Below are 14804 nucleotides of genomic sequence, written 5' to 3' on the forward strand. Positions count from 1 at the left end.
TTAAGTATGCAACAGTTGACCTTCAATCTGCAACAGATTGACCATTAATTTGATTGACCTTCAATCTGCAACAGAATGAAACTTTTTTTTTTAATTTAAGTCTGCAACACATTGACCTTCAATCTATGACAGATTGACCTTCAATCTACAATAGATTGACCTTCAATCTGCATTAGATTGAAACTTTTTTCTTTGATTTAAGTCTGCAACACATTAACCTTCAATCCATAACAGACTGACCTTTAATTTGCAACAGATTGACCTTCAATTTGCAATAGATTGAACTCATTTGTGTGAAGATTGAATTCAATCTGTGGCAATTTTGACCCATCTGTGATAATGTAGTTCAGTCTGCCCACAGATTGAACTCAATCTATGGCATATTGAACTCAATATGTATGGCTCTCAAGTTTATTTGCACGATGTAATTCCATATTCATTGTGAAAAGCAATTATATTACATATTAAGTTAAGTTAAGTTAAATATACATCAACAACAATTCAATATTTACAACATGATTCAACATTTAATAAAAGATAATTTATTAACAGTTATCGTATTTCTCTCAAAAATTAGGTGAATATGGTATATGCATCTCTCAATTCAAGTCTATGGCAAAAATTAAAAATGCAGAGCTGTTAAGATTCATCTCGTGAATCTATCTGCAAAGTTTAAAATTCTAACTATTATATGTGAGCTCGAATTCATGAGTCAAAGATTTTGGAGAAAAAGCCAACAACTTCTTCATAACTCAAATTCATGATCTATATGATGTTTCATGTTATAATTTCGATTAACGAGCATTATATGCAACATTTTAAGCAACTTTCATGTTGATATCATCGTCTAAAACGCATTTGATTGATGATTTAGATTCATGTTCATAGCGTATTTGTGTTTTTGTTTTGGTTCTTTGGATTCGTTGCTACCCAAAGTTCACTCCTGATCCTTTGACTCTATGACCCGTCCAAATCCACTTGGACGAATACATCATTCATTGATTTCATAGTGAGGTTTTTACCTCTATATGATACGTTTTGTAAACATTGCATTCTTTTGAAAAGGCACACCATAAATGAATATATAAATCCAAGGTTTTCAACGTCTGATGATTTCTACGTATAGACAATCACCGTATATAATAATTTTTAACAATACATCCGTTGACAATACAGTCAAATAAGATACACGGTGATGATTTTGTGAATGCAAAGTTTTCTTGAATAAAACATGTATGACTCCAGGCACATAGCTTGTATAACATATAAGCAAACAGCGGAAGACTTCTAGGAACCTGAGAATAAACATGCTTAAAAGTGTCAACACAAAGGTTGGTGAGTTCATAGTTTTAGTGTTGCGCATAATCTGTATATAAAGGTGGATCACAAGATTTCAGTTGTTTCATCCAGAAACGTTTATCAAAAGATTCTACGAAATTGAGCACCCTGGTAACTAAGCTTTAACGTTATTATAAGTACCCTTGTTTTAACATACATGCAACCAACATGTACAATACACGCAAACCAACATGTACTAAACTTAAATAGCATACGTCTGTTTTATAGTTCAGGCTATAGTTTCTATAACTGGAACAGACAGGGATGTCAAGCCCTATGGATCCATATACAACTATTCGCGCCCACCAGTTCTTATAACCGGCAGTTACTAGTTACCAAAGCTAAGGGATTTTCGGTTCAAACTTAGTGTAGAATTTAGTATGTACTTGTGTCCATTGCGTTTAAAATAAAGTGCATGTATTCTCAGCCCAAAAATATAGATTGCAAAAGCAATTAAAAAGGGATCTATAAACTCACCTTAGCAGCACATAAATTCATTCACCGAAATGTGACTGAAACTCGAAATGCAAAGTAATTGTAGATCTCAATCTAGAGAACATATGTTGGTCAATAAATGTCTAACAAGCTAGGTCGGGTCATAGTGTATCACAATCCTAATGCTCGAGACCGGCATGCAAAAGTTAACAAAAGTCATCTCAAAAGTCAACCTGACCCAATATGATCTTTAAACCTATACATGTTTATTAACATAATATAAGTCTTGATAATTGAACGAATTTATAGTTTATCAAACTCAAAATATTATTTATTTCAGGAGCCATATTATATTTGAATTACCATGGCAATCAAAAATATTTTATTATTTCACATAGTTTTTCAATACTTGTAAAATCAGATTATAGTGTTTATAAAGCTTTAAAACATGATAAGACAGTTAACTTTGACAATTGTTCAACAAGACGAGACGTGCCTTATATAAAAATTCATTTACTCGGTTAGTAATATTTAAAAATCTAATTTATCAATCTTATAAACAAGTTGTTTAAATATCAATTGCAGATTCAAAAGCAATTTCAATTAATGTTAATTATAATTCAGTTAACCATATCTTTTAATCCGTTCATCGAAATCACGCGATTTCTAAATGAAAAGTTACTAATTTTTCACCAGCTTTCCAAAAACATGCATATCATATACTTTATATCAGTAGCATATGTATCAAATTCGTGATTCATCATAAACTATCTAACGACAAAATTAAAGCATACAAGCATGCATAAACATATATACTCGAGCACTAGTCAGGGATACACTATTAATATATAAAAGTTGAGATATGAATGCTCACGTATCAATATTGAGATTCAATATTGCAGGAAAGTACGTAGACGCAACGGAGATGATAAACACTAGTTTGACTCACGAGCAATACCCCCGAACCATACACATAACTTCCATAGCTATAACCCATAATTTCCTTAGCCCTATCCCGCTCGAAAAACTCGTTTGAAATAACTCGCTCATGACTTCGTCGTAGTATTTTATGTATAATAATAATAATAATAATAATAATAATAATAATAATAATAATAATAATAATAATAATAATAATAATAATAATAATAATAATAATAATAATAATAATAATAATAATAATAATAATAATAATAATAATCTTAATTATATTATTAATAATAATAAAAATAATAATAATTTAAATAAATTTTACGGAGTATAATATAGATCGGAGGGATAGAGTGTGAAAAATTGCGCGAGAATTCGATCATTTATAGACCTGGCCTCACCAACCCTTCCATGCGATCACATGGTTTCGAAGGGCATTGGCCATGCGATCGCATGGCCCTAGTGTCCAGCTCACAATGATTTTGTCTCTTTGTTCGTCGACATATTATTTAAATATATATATAATATATATAATTTATATTAATTAATTATTATTATATTATATTCTCGTGCATAGTTGATTTGTAATTTTTGTTCCAATGACTCGTACGTTGTCACTCGACTTATGTCCTGGTTCCGATTTTTCGAACCCATTTTCGTACGCTTAGAAAACTAGTATTTTATGTTTCGTGTATTGTACCTTTATCAATAACAAGACTCAAATCAATGAAAAACTATCTCAATCGTAATGTAACTTGTATGTTTGAGTGTTATGGTCATTTGCGTTTATAAATTAACGTCTTAATATATAATAATATTATTTTTAAATCAAAACGTTCTATATCTAAGTTAATATTATATTTTATAACATTTGTAAAATATACATACATTTTCATTTTGAAATAGTATTTTACTGTAGCAAATGATTTTTACTGTAGCAAATAGTGGTTTTTGAAAACACTGTAGCTTTTCGGGTACTGTAGCAATTCGAAAATACTGTAGCAAATTAGTGTTTTACTTGTTCATCTTAAACGTTTTAGTTTAACTTATCTAAATATCAATCGAATCAATAATCGAATGTTACTATCGTTTACTAAATAACTTGAAATTATATATATGTATATATCTTTATTTAATATACATAAATCAGTTTTTAAATACACATTGCAAGTTATTTATAATTAATTTTAATAATTAATATTTCAACTTATTATATATATATATATATATATATATATATATATATATATATATATATATATATATATATATATATATATATATACACAAATAGATGTTCGTGAATTGTCGGTCAATAGTCAAAGGTTAACTGAATATATAACATTAGTTTAAAGTTTTTGAGACTTCAACATTACAGACTTTGCTTATCGTGTCGAAATCATATAAAGATTAAGTTTAAATTTGGTTAGAAATTTCTGAGTCGTCACAGTACCTACCCATTAAATAAATTTCGTCTCGAAATTTGAGTGAGGTCGTCATGGCTAACAATAAAAATATTTGTATGACGAATATGAGTGGATAAATAGAGTTTTATCATTATTGACTAATATGGATAAAACGATTCGATTATGTGAAGCGTATGAGTGAAGCTGTCACAAAAGGTTGAGATAGAGATTTAACTTTGGACATAGTCACGGTGGATTTCCGGATTTCAAGGGATTTAGAGGAAAATCTTCGTAATAAGATTTGATTCTTCGGTAGTTAACGAGATAGGATCTTCTTTGATTAAATGCAATAATCTGTTTTGATTGCTCTGTCGTATATTTCACTATAAATCCACCCTCTCCATTTCCTTATTTTCCACAGCTCATACCTTCTATTCTTTCTCCCTCAATTCATATTTTAAAGCATTCGTCAATATGCTCCATCCAATCCTGCTTCTTGATATACTCCTAACTTTCATATCTGTCATTCTTCTTTTTCATCTGCCGCCGGAAGAATCTATTCACTTCTACTATACTCTTGGTTTTATAGTGTTTTTAGTTCTTTCGTGTCTTTATATTGCTATATGCATCGATATATACGATTTGTAATTTCTGAATTGTTATTGGGTTTTATATCTTCCCTTATATTTCGGTGTTTCTGCTTATGTCTTTCTATAATCATTGACATCCATAGTTAATGCTCTCTCCTATTTGCTGCGATTTATACTCCCATTTTTATTTCGGAGCTTCATGCTTTTATTTTCTTCTTCTTCCCGACTTCAAGTCAAGCGAATAATGGTCCAGAATTCGTAGGTATGGAGTTTCGAATGATCATAATATATAAAGCAGAAAGGAAAGGTAATAGCGCGATTTGATTTGTCAAATTACCAGAATATCTGGAAAAGACCGAATCATCAAGAAAATATTTTCTTGATATGTTTAGAGGTTAAATAGAATGAAAGAGTTATGTAACATGGTTCACGATGAGGGCATGATCTGTGAACCTTTATCACGTTCCATTAGAAACTCAGCATTACTTACTATAATATAATCACATTGATCAAGTGTCATTATATTATACTAACTCATGCTTTAGTTCCCAACACTGCTTCAAAAATATTCATAATTTAAACTCGAAGGTTTACAGAATATAGGAACTAAACAGTTTCCTTTATGATGTAATACAGATAACGCGAGGAGATAAATGATTTCAGATAAGAATAATTATGAAAATATCTTCAGAAATATCGAGGATATTTATAATGTAAGATATGATGATATCTTAGAATTTCTAATATCATAGGATAATAAATAAGATTTGTCCGTAAAGATTTAGAGTCAGAAGCAAAGTATTCGTTAATGACTTCAGCAGATACTGAATCATTTGAATTCTTTGAAGGCATGTTTAGTCTTTGTGATTTGTCAACAGTCTCCTTCATAGTTTGCTCAATCCATTTTTCAGTTCCAAATCCGAGCTTTTTCAACACACCACTCTTTATTATCAAACTTTTGGCTGTTAAGGTCGTTTACAGTTTTTTCTGCTTCATCAGCATTTTTTCAAAATTCGGAGAACTAGTTCCCAGTTTGGGCATTTTTCATAAACTTCACATTCGAAGTATGTAAGTCTAGGAGATAGACGTTATATGTATGTATGTATATATATATATATATATATATATATATATATATATATATATATATATATATATATATATATATATAACTGTTGGCGTAGAATTGTTGCGAAATTCAAGAATAATGATTGAAGCTTTTTGATATGACAACTATCGTTACAAGATGCAGATGGGCATATGATGGGGTTTCGATAAATATAATAATTTTTCGGAAAGTCAAAGATAAACAAAATTGTTGGTAAGTTTCCTGCTAATGTGGTGGGACATAAACAGTTCCCCGATAACGATGACGAAAAGGGCAAACGTATATATCAAAGTTACAATGAGATTAATCCAAATGAAGAAAAAAATCAAAGTTGATTTGCTGGAGGTGTGACAAAGTTTTTGAAAAGAGATTGCAAAGTTATTTTCGGTAATAACAACGCCAATGGATCATAGATTCGTGTTAAACTTCTACTTAAATTCCAAGAGTTTTCCAGGTGCATGACTATATGCATAATTCTTTGCTTTCGTAGGTAACGTGTGGTTGGATCATTCTCTCGGTTGCTTCTTAATTGAGATGTTTTCAAGAATGATGCAGGGTTTGAACGCATATTGTAATCGTCATATGATGTTCTAGAATTTTGAATAACATAATTATTTTTCTAGGTTTTATGAATAGGAGTGATGTTCTAGCACAGTTTTGAAATCAAAGTACAGCTTTGAAAGATGTAGGGATCTAAGAGTGATGATATCGATTATATCTCAACTTGGATTCTGATATGTTAAAATCAGAATATGTAATTGAATTTGAATGAGTATGGTTGTTTTGATTTCTATGAAAGAATATATCTCGTTGTGAAAGTAGTGAGTATAGTTGATGATTTGTTGAATCAGAATCGAAGAATGTAACATATTAATTGTGAATTTATATATCTCTCGGGTATTACCTACCCGTTAAAATATTCTCACCATTAACAGTTTGTACAAAAAAAAAAATTAATTACAATCTTTATGAAAATATACCTACATATATATTTTCTTTAGAAGTAATCATGGATTTAATGAGTTAACATAATATTAATCTCATCTGGTTTTCGATTAGGACTAGAATATATAATCTCTAAAACTTTAGATATTATATAATCGCCGTAAAATATTTCTTCAATGAAGTTATGAATTAATACTTCATCGTTTGTTGTTGTTGGTATTCCTTGGTATCTACAGGGTGTATGACGTTGATGCTCGAGGTACAGATTGTGATGTTGAGTTGTGTGATGCGAACGTTGTTGGTGGTGGTAATGGTACTGTTGGTGTTGACGATGGTGGTACTGTTGATACCGGTGATGCTGCTGGTGCTTGTGGTGTTAAGGCTTGCGATGTGGATGTTGTTAGCGGTACTGGTGTTGTTGATGGTGCTTGTAATCTTTGCACCATATTCTCCAAAGCCGTAACGTGAGCGCGAAGCTCGTTGACTTCTTCTATCACTCCTGGGTGATTGTCGGTTCAGACGAGCGGATGAATAAGATCTAGAATTTGAGATAGTATATAATCATGACGAGATACTCTGAAAATGAGAGAGAAAATGGTATTACGAACAGGTTCGCCGGTAAGTGCTTCAGGTTCTTCGCCAAGAGGTGAATGTGGTAGACGGAAGGGATCACCTTCTTCCTGTCTCCAATGATTAATTAGATTACGAACTCATTCCCAATTCATCCAGAATAGATAATGGCTAATTGGTTGCTCTATTCCGGTCACACTGCTTTCGGAGCTCGAGGAGTTCGAGGAATCAAGTGAGAAATCCATATTATATGATAGGATAAAGGGTTTTCGAAATGAGATGGGTGTTGAATACTGAATGATATCTTCGTCTCCTTGAATACGTATATATAGCAAAAAGATTCCGTAATTTACGGAGGAAATTTAGGAAAAGTGTCAGACAAAGTCTACTGAGATAAATATGAGGAGATATGATTTGTCTATACTTCCATTTATGCAATAATTGCAGTAAGACGTGTCTAGATTCAATTATGATAAGCAAAACTCGGTAAAAATAGATACGGTCATAGTCCATACTCACTAATGCATCCTAACAATTACCAGTTAAACACACTAATGCAAATTCTGGTTCCCTATGACCTCAAGCTCTGATACCAACTATGATGACCCGTCCAAATCCACTTGGACGAATACATCATTCATTGATTTCATAGTGAGGTTTTTACCTCTATATGATACGTTTTGTAAACATTGCATTCTTTTGAAAAGACACACCATAAATGAATATATAAATCCAAGGTTTTCGACGTCTGATGATTTCTACGTATAGACAATCACCGTATATAATATTTTTTTAACAATACATCCGTTGACAATACAGTTAAATAAGATACATGGTGATGATTTTGTGAATGCAAAGTTTTCTTGAATAAAACATGTATGACTCCAGGCACATAGCTTGTATAACGTATAAGCAAACCGCGAAAGACTTCTAGGAACCTGAGAATAAAAATGCTTAAAAGTGTCAACACAAAGGTTGGTGAGTTCATAGTTTTAGTGTTGCGCATAATCTGTATAAAAAGGTGGATTGATGTTATGCGAGGTGTATACGAAATAGTTATATATTTATTATGAAAAACTATTAAATACGATACAATTTTACACAAGTTATTTATTTATTTATAGAGTGGATATACCTAAACCTTGCTACAACACTTATAGGAAGTGTACCTAATCGTACAGTAGTGTAGTTTTTAGTAAGTCCGGTTCGTTCCACAGAGATCTTATCCAAGTTTAACGCTATATTTTTAAAACTATATTTGTAAATATATAAATATATATAAGTAGTATTATTATTATAAAAGGGGGTTTTTACCGTTTAATGACCGGTTTGTCGATTTTAAAACTTTAGTCACAGTTAAAACCTAATGTAAAATATTAAAAATAAATATAACTTAATTTTAAGCGTAAAGTAAATAACGATAATGAAATTGCGATAAATAAAAGTGCGATAAATAAAATGACAATAAATAAAATTGCGATAATTAAAAAGTACGATAATTAAAATAACAATAAATTAAAGTGCGATAATTAAAAGTGCAATTAAATATGAAATAAAGGAATTATGCTTATTTAAACTTCCGTAATCATGATGTTTGACGTGTTGATTTTAGTTTATTACCATGGGTTAATTGTCCTTTGTCCTGGATTATTCAATATGTCCGTCTGGTTTTTGTCCATAACAGTCCATCAGTCATAAATATAAAGTGCGAGTGTCCTCGTCAAATTATCCTTATATCCGAAGTCAAATATTTCAACTAATTGGGGACTTAAACTGTAACAAGGTCTTAATACTTTGTTTAATAATTACACCAGGATATCGACTGCGTGTAACCCAAGGTTTTAATATTTTGTTAACAATTACGCCAAGTGTCCTTGTACATAATTCACCCCTATTTTAATAAGTCCATTAACTATTAATCCATTCCCGTATCCGGTTAAATGAACGATTATTAGTACTTATAAATATCCCGCCCATCGTGTCCGATCGAGTGTATGTGGTTATTTATAGGTACGTCCAATTGTAAATCTTTATATTAAATTAACAAACTATCATTTAATTAAACAAATATAAAGCCCATTAATAGCCCATAGTCTAATTTCCACAAGTGTCGTTCTTTTGTCCAAACCCCAATTATGGTCCAAAGCCCAATTACCCAATTTTAATATTTAGCCCAACATCACGATTACTTCGGCTTAAATAAGCATAATAATAACTTAGCTACGAGACATTAATTTAAAAAGGTTGAACATAACTTACAATGATTAATAATAGCGTAGCGTTACACGGACAGAATTTCGACTTACACCCTTACAACATTCGCTAACATACCCTTATTATTATTAAAATTAAAATTAAAATTATAATATGTATATATATATATAAATACGTTGAGATAGAGAGAATGAATTAGGAAAAGGTGTGTAAAATTCGTGCAGAATTCGATGGCTTTTATAGGCCCACGTTGTACTGTAGATCTCCGCGAGTGCGGAGGTATCCTTTACAAAAGTACCGCGAGTGCGAATGTCTGGAAACCAGCTCACATATTAGATCCAAAACGTGGGCTGCGTAAAATTATATTATATAATAATATATATAATTAATTATATATTATATTTTATTCTTATGCATAGTTGACTTGTAATTTTTGGTCCGTTGCGTCGCGCACTGAAAGTTGGTTCATGTCTCGGTTCCGGATTTTCGAACGTCCTTGCGTACTATTTAATATCTTGTACTTTGCATTTTGCGTCTTGTACTCTTGAAATTTTGAGACGTTTCTCATCAATAATTTGAACCACTTTGATTGTACTTTGTACTTTTTAGCTTTTTGGTCGTTTGCGTCTTCAAATCGTCGAATCTGTCTTTTGTCTTCACCTTTTATTATTTAAACGAATATCACTTGTAAATAGAACAATTGCAACTAAAATCTTGTCTTTCTTGAGGGATAATGCTATGAAATATATGTTCGTTTTTAGCATTATCAAATATTCTCACACTTGAGCGTTGCTTGTCCTCAAGCAATATGGTCTTGAAATACAAATACTAGAATCACTTCTTTATTCTTCACACTTTGTACATCAGTGATTTTTATACGGCGGTATGAACAATGATAATAACGATGTGGTTTACAGTCCCACATGACTATGAAAATTTAGATCCTTTAAGGAAATTGGATCTTTATGAAAACATTTGATCTTTTGAAAATTTAATCTAGCTTTTACCCTAGATAAGTTTTCCGGAATAACCCTTCACCGCTGTTTGCAAAATGTTTTTGTGGGTTTGGTGGGTTTCAGATTTGAAAATTTTAGCTCAAAACTTATGGTTTTGTGTCACCCACTTGCTAACCTTGTATTGGGAAAGCAACACGTCCAGTATACTTGCTCCGTATATTACCTTTCGGTAAACTACCATCCGGTTGTAAAGGAAAGCGTTGAACAAGCAACTATTAAGGCAATGTCCCCTGACATGCTTTTAATTATGGTCTATATCGTGTCGGATGCAATTACTATCATTTGTAGGAGCAATAGTAAAGCTCACCCTATAGTTTTTCGGTCTGGCACAAGGTCCTGTCTTTGACCATGCTATGCAACCACCATTCTTACGGTTGACACCCAATTTGGTTCAGGTGACCTTAATGAATTCCAGGTGAATTCCTAGGATTTTACGTTCAATGGTAATGAACGCATTGAAAATGGGTTTTCAGAAAACAAATCAGTTTGTAATTTTGATCAAAATGTTTTCTTGTTCAAGCTCGAGTTTAGATATCATCGAATTCCATGAGTTTGAATTCTCAATCTTTAAGGTCAATCTCTAGGATTGAATAATATCAGTCTTAAAAGCTGATTTTTGATCTTTAAGGACATTATCCCTTCTGGGGATCTGATTCATTAGTCTTATCAAGCTAATTTGCACGGCGCCCTCCCCATTTTACGAGACAGATCCTCTCATGGTTAGGATAAGTCTGACCACTTGGCGACCCTGTTTGATGCTAAGGTCCGTGGATTTCCAGGTGATTTTCGAGAAAACTTTTCAAGGTTTTTCGTAGACTCTACAACTGCTCTGGACGACAACTTCCTGACCTAAATCAAGAAGCGCGTTTCTTTTTTGGAAGACATTACTTCCTTTTAATGATGGAATTGATTCATCGTGTAGATCCATCTTTTCTTTCAAAGGTATTACAATAAATCGGGTAAAACTGATTAGTTTAGTCTAAATAAAAAGTATTTTCAATTATTTGTACAAAAATATGTGATATGTGTTTTAAATAACTTGGTAAATTTTTCTCACACTTGGCTTTTATTTTCCTTTCTTTGCCTTTTTATTGTCTTCTATTCCATTTTAAATGAATTCTAACATTTTAGGTTGTTTCTCAATTTATGTCCTTTCCGAGGTAACAATAATTTCGGTGTTAACACCTAGTTTTATCGTTCATAAATATGTATAAACATGATTTTGAATTCAATTATTTGAAAATTTTGAAAAATTTTACTAGAATTGGGTAGTCAGTATATAAGAGTAGGGCTGTTCTTTATTATCAGAGAGCACTAGATTCTAATACAACTACTGCGTTACTAGTATTTTTAATGGTAACCAAGTGTATAAGTTAAAATTTTTAAAATCAGAAAGAATTTAACCCCTTCCCACACTTAAGATCTTGCAATGCCCTCATTTGTAAGAAATCAGTAACAATTTAAATTATTGAGGGTGATCAGCGTAGAAAAATGATTAAATTTTACCAAAGTTTCCAAACATATTGGCGTTTGTTTGTTGAATGATAAATGGTGCACATCATTTGTTCATTCCTGCAGTTGTTATTTCACATATATTTTGCATCTTGTCGTCAAAATTAGTTGCTTTTGCTGAACTTAATGCCAGTCTTTGAAAATGCGCTGTTTTACCCTGTTTTGTACATGAGATAAACTACAAACATATATATACATATTTTTGAAGTTGGGTATATCCCCCCACATTCAAAAATTATTAAAAATCTAATAAGAAAAGGTAGAAAATTATAAAAACTATTAAAGTATCAAAAGAAATATTAAAAGTATAAAATTACAAGTTACCAAATAAATAAAAATAAGCATAAAAGAAAATCAGGGTTGATAAGGATGGTGCCATTAGGGATCCCATTCATAGCCGTATGTACTGTAGAATGCTTGAGCTGGGTCATATGTAGGGTACGGTGGTCGGGTCTGTATAGTCCAGGGAGGAAATACGGGCATTGGAGTAGCAATGTAGTTTGCATTTATGTGTGCACGATGACTTATGATTTAGTTTTGATGATACTGCCAATCTTGAAATGCTCATTGTCTAGCCATTTCATACTCATGATGAGCCATAAAAAGTTGCATTTATGTCATCTCATTCCCCCCTCCCGCGTTACATTGATGCTGATCTCTTTCGACTTGTGGATGCGGGCCATCATATGGTGCTGCAGCGTTATGTCATTTCTTTAAAACCTTAGCACCATGATATACTTTCAAACCAATTGGATCATGGGGTTCTGGTGCTGCAAATATTAATCCCCCCTCCCCCGATTTCTATCGACACCGATATACTCAGCAATTAAAGTAACAAAGATACCACCTCCTATTATACCATTAGGCCGTATACTCTTAACTATAGATGATAAATAATAACCCACTTAATAAGGTATACTCACAGCGCTCTGTGGGTCTCGAATACACATGAGATAAAATAAATCATTCTCATTTACTTTCTCTTTGTTTTTACCTCGCTGTGTAATCGAGTTTGCTAAGAACCTATGGATTACTCTTAGCTCAGCTCTATCAATATGAGTATAAGAGTTATTCCCCCCACGAAATCGATTATGCCTAGTCATTCTACTCCATATTTCATTCATATCAAAATTTTCATCAATCCTCCTACCATTAAGTATCAACCCTTGACAATCAGTAGATGCTAGTTCCTCAGGCGTATATATACACAAAGCCTGAGCCATGTCTAGTAGAGACATGTAGCGCATCACACCTCCTAATAAAAATCTAATAAAACTACGATCGGTTAAGGTAGATATCCGATCATTTATTTCAACACTACATAATAATTCCACACACCATTCGCTATATACACGCCTACGTATATTAAACAAACGTTCCCAATCAGTAAAGAATTACCATACCTTTGTGTAAGTAATTCTCTGATTGGACCGGCCAATCCAACTGTTTCTAACGGTTCCCAATCTATTACTCTAGGTACTTCAACAACATTAGACTGAAGTGTGTGCAAGTTCCTCTGGTATTTTGGATAATCTATCCAATGTCGATCAAACCTTAAATTAGGATGTAAATCTGCCAATTCTATATTTGAATATGAAATGAATTGATGCGGTAAATCTTGTCTATATTGGTCGTTAATCTCCTGTTCTTCTGCATTCTCAGGAGGAGCATTGTGAGCCTGCGATGCGGATGAAGATTCACCCCTTTCAGTCTGCAAAACACATTAAACACAATTTTTGTGCATCCAAATATGCATTAGTGTTAGCAAAATCATAAACCAAAACAATCATAATGACATGTTTAATCCATATTAAACTTTATACGCATTTTCATAATATTAACAATTCTACACTTTTACAAATGAACAAATATGAGAATGTATACAATTTTCTTTAGCTTTTATCTCAAATAACATGTCAAAATAATCATTACTAGCAATTAAACAAGTTCTAAATGGCATTCATATCAATTAAATTGAGTTCATGCATTTTTTTATTCAAAAAGTCTACTTTAATACTTGAAAATCATGTTTAGGATCAAAGTTTTGATCATTTAGCAACCTAAACATGTTACACTACTCAATTTAGTATAAACTAACAACAAAATTCGGCCATAACCCGTTTATATCAAAAAGCCCCAATTTTGCTCAAGAACACAAACCCTAGATTACTCAAAATTTGAAGTTTAAGGCTTCTAATCATGTTAAATAGCATCAATCTAGGTTATACAAGCATAATACACAAACAATTTGAGCATAATTAAACTAGAAATTATCAAAATCAAATTAGGTATAAATTTATTCAAGAACACTAAAAATCCGAATTAAAGGGTGTTTAGATGTAGAAATTACCGATTTCCTTGAGAAACTTCTTGGTAGCATCCTTCTCAACATGATTTTAGCAAAAAATTTGATGTTTAACGGTGAAAATAGCGAATTTGAGAGTGTTTTGTGTGTGTTTTTCGCAGAAAAAAATGGGTGTGGGTGTGTTGGGGACTGGTCTGTTCGACCAGTTAACCCAGCTGAGTTTTGCTACCTCTGCGAGTGCGGATGTGGGTACCTACAAAGTACCGCGAGTGCGGTTTTTCCCATTTTTTTTAAATAAAACCTTTATTAATAAAATAATTACTTGATTAATTTAAAATTTTGTTTTCCTTTTTATTTAGGATGAGGTTGTTTCGGTACGTTGACCTAGTCCGTCCCTCGACAAATTTTTTTAAAAATTCGTCATTTTAAAGCGTT

Source organism: Rutidosis leptorrhynchoides, chromosome 4 (assembly GCF_046630445.1).
Source record: "Rutidosis leptorrhynchoides isolate AG116_Rl617_1_P2 chromosome 4, CSIRO_AGI_Rlap_v1, whole genome shotgun sequence".
Taxonomy (NCBI): domain Eukaryota; kingdom Viridiplantae; phylum Streptophyta; class Magnoliopsida; order Asterales; family Asteraceae; genus Rutidosis; species Rutidosis leptorrhynchoides.